Source organism: Zalophus californianus, chromosome 4 (genome assembly GCF_009762305.2).
Source record: "Zalophus californianus isolate mZalCal1 chromosome 4, mZalCal1.pri.v2, whole genome shotgun sequence".
Taxonomy (NCBI): Eukaryota; Metazoa; Chordata; class Mammalia; order Carnivora; family Otariidae; genus Zalophus; species Zalophus californianus.
In genome coordinates, this window is record NC_045598.1 from 191,371,943 (window position 1) to 191,378,432 (window position 6,490).

General features: G+C 52.5%; 1 pseudogene; it reads right to left on the reverse strand.

The window, feature by feature from the left end:
• Window positions 1–4,642: 4,642 nt before the first annotated feature.
• Window positions 4,643–6,490, reverse strand: LOC113938438 (annotated as a pseudogene).

A 6,490-nucleotide genomic window follows, 5' to 3' on the forward strand; every position in this document is an offset into this window, starting at 1 on the left:
TGCTTCTCCCTCTCCTTCTCCCCCTGCTTGTGTTCCCTTTCTAGCTGTCAAATAAATAAAATCTTAAAAAAAAAAAAAAAAGAAAGAAAGAAAAAGTGCGTTGACTGTGGAGAGGAGGCTTGAGGCTCACCAGTGCCTGCCTGAGACAGGAAAACAAAACAGAAAAAACAGGCCCCACCCCCGGGCGCAGAGTTGGCGCCACCAGAAAGTTACAGAGCAGAAGGTGGGACGTTGTGTGCAAAGTCCATCTCAGCCTTCAGAGCTGTCCAGCAAGGGCTTAGGTGGCCTTGCCAAGGGGACTTCTGACCCGTCCATTCGATACAGGTTCCTACAATGGCAGGTGCTAGCTACTCAAGAGACAATCTAGGCCAGCATCTGAAAGGAGAGTTCCCCTCCCCCTCCGCACACGGCTCCTTGGGAGCGTCTGACACTCAGACTCTGGTCCTGTGATTACAGGTTGACCTAGAGCTGTGGGGGTTTCTGGAGCTGCTGGAAGGTGACCGGCACACACAGGGCTGATGGGAAGGGCAAGATGTCACCCAGGAAGGCGGCTTTGGGTTCTAGATGTGACAGAGCTCCAGAGGCTTCAGCAGTTGAAATGACTGAGCTGGGTTTAGTTGTGTCCTGGAAGCATGTGTTGCTTCCCAGCAGGGCCAGTAGACAAAGTTTCCAGGGCAGAGGCAGAGCAGCTACCCCCAAGGGAGGCCCCAGCAGGTGACACAGGGTCCTAGTCCCTCACTGTCTTTTGCAGGGGGTTGGACACTCGTACTGTGGAAGTGGAGTGTGATGCCCACACAGATACAGATGCCCCTAGAGGTAGGCACCTAGCCCCTGACGTGCCAGCCCCAGTTGTGTTGGGCCAGAGATGGGTGTGGGATGAGGGGTCAGCACCTCCTGGGCTGTAGTTGTTTCCTCAACAGCCAAGAGTCAGGGCTACAGAGCACCCAACGTGTGGGTGTGTTTCCCCACACCTGGCAAGGCCCACAGGAGCAAGCCTGGATTCAGGATCTACAGGTGGCAGCTGGGATGTGGTCTGGATGAAGGGAGGAAGGATGTGACCTGGGGGGCTATGGCATCCCTGCTGGATGAGGAGATGCACAGGGCCTGGGTGGGGACACAACCCACAGGCTTTACGGAGCTGGGCTCATGGCCCTGTTTCTCTTCTTTTCTTTTTTTATTTATTTGTTTCAGAGAGACAAAGAATGCTCATGCAAGTGGCGGGGGGGGACAGAGAGAAAGGGAGAAGAAGGGAGAAAGAATCTCAAGCAGACTCTTTGCTGAGTGTGGAGCCTGATGCGGGGCTTGATCTCACTACCCTGAGACCATGACCTGAGCCAAAACCAAGAGTTGGACGCTCAACTGACTGAGCCACCCAGGCGTCCCCCTGTTTCTTTTCTGAAAGTGGGGCTGTTCCTCCTGAACAAGCTCATCTTGGGATGAAGCCGGATGTTTGGGGGGAGCAGAGCACCTTGCACACACTCTCCACCTCAGAGGACTGTGGTGTGGTCGGAGTATGCCCAGGCCAGACCAGGAGCATCGGATGGGGGTCAGGATGGAGCAGGAAGACGAGCTGGAGGGAGGGAAGAGTCAGGTGTGTATAGGAAGAGAGCCTGAGGTTCCCCTGGATTTGGGCCAGACTCTGTCTGCCCTGCCTGACCCCACAGAACCTCACTGTGCGCTGGGGGCTGGCCTCAAGAGCTTCTGTGGCCGGCACATGAGACCCACCAAGAGCTGGTATCGAGGCAGAAGAGAGAAGGCCTCAAACCCAAGGGCTAGCTATGGCTGTGGAGAGGCAGAGCTAGCGGGAAAGGAAGGGGTGTGGGGGAACTACAGAGTGAGGCTGACCCCAGGGCAGGGCAGCTTGCCTGCAGTGGGACCACCTCCATGAGCACTGGGGAGTGGATGCAGGACATCGTGAGCAGCTCTGCTGGATAGCAGGGCAGGGTAAGAGAGCCCCTTGTAAACCAGCTTTGGTCAACCCCCAACCACCTCCAGGGGCCTGTGGTCTTCTCCCTGTGGGGGGTTACCAAGCAGGCCCGTGCCCCAGACGTGAGGAAATCATTCTCCAGGCCTGGGGGAAACACCTCATCTGAGATCAGGGCCCTGCCCCAGCCCGGTGGGTGCATCGGCTCTCTGGGTCTTTCCGGCTCCCTTTGTCAGAAGCTTTGTCCCAGCCTTGTGTGGCCCACAGAGAGCTCCCAACGTTTCAGGACCCCCATGACCTTTGAGGAGGTGGCCGTGTACTTCACCAGCCAGAAGAGACAGTGTCTGGGCCCCCATCAGAGGCAGCTCTTCTGGGACGTGATGCTGGAGAACTATGGGAATGTGGCCTCACTGGGTGAGGACCACAGGCAACCCAGTCTTCCAGAAGTCCTAAGGCTAAAGGTGGTGGGGTAGGGTTGGACGAGTTCTCAAGTCCCTGCAGCTGAGATCTTGGCAGCCCCTTCCTATCCTGTGAGTGTCCTGCAGGCAGCCCCACTTGGTTAGCTGGGTTTGAGAGCATGGAGCACCCAGGTCTGCCCCAGTCCTGACCCTGCCCATGCAGGACACTCACAGGATAGGAAGCTACCCTGGACGTGCCCAGACCAGCTTTACCTCAGGCCAATGCGCTGTGTCCTTCAAGCAGGACTCCCAGCCTCCAAACCCCGGTTGAACTCCCTGCTGAAGCCAGGGGAGGCACCATGGACCCTTGCTTGGCCAGAAACAGGGGAGAGAGTACTCCTGAGAGACCCTTGCAGAGGTAGATGAGAACAAGCACGCTGACCACAGTCCCTTCCAGGCCACAGCTGTGAGGATGGGGCGAGGTGGAGTGGACAGAGAGCTGGGAGCAGCAGTGCCCCCTGCTTCATAGACTGCTGAGCAGTAATCCAGAGGAGTGACAGAGTGGCCCTTGGAGTCTGAGATTACTCAACAATGGTGATGTCCACTGGGCACACATTCTGTGCCAGGCTCGGAGTGTTTACCACTGTGCCGTGTAGGAAGGCCAGCACGTAAGCTCCAGGCACAAAGTGTCTGGCTGGGCACTGGGCCCTCAGTGCTGGCCGCACAGCAGTGCCACCCCACACCAGAGAGCAGCTTTGCCTCTGGTTTCCAATCAACAGTGTGGTTTTTGGCCTAGGGACCCACGGTTGGCCTAGTGAGGGGATCTACTCATGTGGCCTTGGAGGGTCTTCTCAAGCTGGCATCAGGGATCCTGAAAAAAGGGCGGCCTTGTTGGCAGCAAAACATGGGTAGGGGGACAATGTCATCCAGGCAGGGCAGCGGGGGCAGCGCTGGCAGAGGCGGGGACCAGGACACAGGGTCTTGTGAGCAGTACACGGCATGTGAACTGTATCTCATGAGCAGTAGATCCTTCCAAGATTTCAAGCAGGGAAATGCTTGGTTCCATCAGCAGTTTGTAAGCGGTGCGAGCAGAGATCCCGTCTGTCCTGGTCCTGGTAGCAGCTGCTCCATGAACACTTACTGACCAAACGCAGCAGCCTTGCTGGCTGGGAGCTGTGATGTGAGCAAGGAAAGGGAGGTGTCAGTTCACTGTCGGGGGAGGGAGGTGGGGGCTGGTGTGGCACCTGACCTGTGATGGGGGAGGGCGTGGTGAGAGGCCAGTGGGTCTGCTGAGGCTGCAGAAGGGCTCAGTGCAGGAGGACTGGGGAGGGTCGGGGAGGGGGTTGCCTGTGGACCTGGAACTTGAGGATGAAGATGGCTGAGATTCACCTGCTGCTTCCGTGCAGTCTTAGGGTTTGGGAGGGGACTTTGGATTCGAGCATGCCCAGTAATGAGTAGTTTTCCAATGTGTCTTGGAAAATGGAATAAGGGGCTCACTTGCCGGAGTGTGGGCAGAGACCCTCAGCCAGTAGCTCAGACCTCAAGACATATCATGGCCAGCGTAGCTTTGACTGGGGAAGAGAAACCTGACGAAGGTCTGCTATTGTCAGTGGAGGTCAGAGCAAGAAGTCACAAGTCCTGGAGGAGGGGAGGAGATGAGAACAGTGGAGAGTGCAGGAGCTGTCCACCCGAACTAGATGCAAGTCCAAGGCTTCCCACCTACCTTCCAGGTTCATTTGCCTTCACCAAAGCTGAGCCTCTTCATCAGCTTGTCCCATTCACAAGGTCTGTGAATACATAACCCAACCTTGCAATAGAGAACCTAGTGTCACCCTAGCTGCAACATCCTAGGGGCTGCTGCATGAGCCGTCTCCCTGGAACATATCCAGTCAGGCAGATGGGGGGCACAGCGCTTGGAGGCCCTCTTGCTGTTGTCGGTTCCCAACCCTCTCAGGATCTTCTCCAGTGTAATCTGAAACCAACCCTGTGTGCAGAGGACAGGGAGAGACCAAAGAAACAGGCAAGGCCACTCCAGATGGGTAGGGGCAGTTTTTTTTTTTTTTTTAAAGAAAAGAGTGGAATTTAATCTTTATTTACAGGACACTGCAAGAGAGGAGATTCCACATAGAAATAAGAAACCCACTGAGAGGAGGAGCTTCATACAGGTTGTACAGTTTGGAGCTGGTCAAGTAGAGTTTCGTTGTAAAAAGTGCTACAATAACAAAACACATTTAAAAATAGTTCCTAGTAGAGAAACAGTAAGACAGACTTCTACCAAACAGAGTACACAACAAACAACTTCCTGCCTCAGCTGTACGATCTAAAAGTTAAAGGTCCCAGGAGTGCCTTCCTGAACTTGGAACGTATAGCCTTCAGAGGTAGTTTCTGGCATAACATTCTGATCTTCCTCTTCCTCTATAGAGAAATACTGCCCAATCAAGTTTAATGAAGCTTTGTACACAGACTCATTTTCATGGTTTTGTAGAGCTTCAATTTTGTGCAAACCTTCACATTCTTCAATCATTATACTAAGTTTCTCAGTTTCACCTAGTTTCTCAGCAGCCTGAAAGATGTTTGCAATGGCATCCAGAATAACCAAAATAATTTTGGTGTCTTTTGCAGTTAAGAGGTTCATCAATGGTTCTATTATGCCACAATGAACGAGGTATACAATCTGTTCAACTGTCCCACCATGTGTATAGTTGGTCACGGCCCAGACAGCTTCCTTTTGTGTCTTAAAGTCTGCCTTAGAGAGAACACCAGTGAGGAACGGGACTGATCCACGATTCACAACTTGCTGTGTTTGGTCCTGGGGACCGGCCGTGATGTTTGACATTGTCCACGTAGCTTCCTTCTGAATATTAGTTTTGGGGTTCGTTAGGAGGCTGGGAAAAACAGCAAGTGCTCCTGCATCTATTACAACCTGAGTCTGTTCATCTGTCCCAGTGACAATATTTCCTATGGCTCTTAGTGCAGGAGTCACAATGGGTGATTCAGTAGCTCCTAGAAGCTTCACAAGCTGGGGCATAATTCCTGTTTTCACAACCATTTCAATCCGTTCATTTGGACCATCAGTAAGGTAGGAAATGGCCCAGCAGGTATCTGCCAATGCTTCTGGATCATCATGATGCAGGAGATGAACTAAGGTAGGAAGAATCTGCTCAACAGATTCCATCTAATGGGGGTGCAGGGTTCTTGTTGTGACAGAGGTTTGAAAGTGTCCAAGTAAGGTTACATAAGTAACCACATGCTAAAGATGACATATCAGGAACTGCAAGGAGAGCCGATAGTGGGTCAGCTGCACCATACTTGATAACCAAGTCTCGAAAAACTGAACCATGACCTGCAATGTTTCCTAGAGCCCCTACAGCTTGTTCACTGATGTGGGCATGGGAAGATGCCAACAGAGAAATGAATGCTGGGATAGCACCTCCATCTACCACAGCCTTGGTCTATTCTGATGTCCCGGAAGCAATGTTAGTGAGAGCCCAAGCATATTCAAACTGAATGGGACTACAGTCAGTTCTGCCCAAGAAGGACACAAATTTTGGAATCAAACCAGCCCGGATTATTGTCTATGGGGGGTTGTTTTTCCCTAGAAAGCAGTTTCCTAGCAGCTTGAGTAGCCTGGAGCTGGCTTTCCAAATTGTTGCTATTTATGCCTTTGACAATGTCATCAACAGACCAATTTACAGTGCCCTGATTGTCGCGGTTTTCCTGTAGTGGAGAGATAGCATCATCAGGAAACGAACCTACATTTCTCCTTTTCAGCATCTGGTCAACCTTCTTAGCGTTCCTCAGCTCCACATCAACTTCTATTCGGCGCCGCCTCATTTCTGTGCTGTCTTTCCCCTTGTTCTTTTTTTTTTTTTTTTTTTTTTTTTTTTAAACCCAATCCTTTTTTTTAAAGATTTTTTTTATTTATTTATTTGAGAGAGCGAGAATGAGAGAGAGAGAGAGAGCACATGAGGGGGGGAGGGTCAGAGGGAGAAGCAGACTCCCTGCCGAGCAGGGAGCCCGATGCGGGACTCGATCCTGGGACTCCAGGATCATGACCTGAGCCGAAGGCAGTCGCTTAACCAACTGAGCCACCCAGGCGCCCTTTCCCCTTGTTCTTGAATCTCTTAAGGCGGGCAGCTGGTGAATTAGCATTCTCGTTGGTGGACAT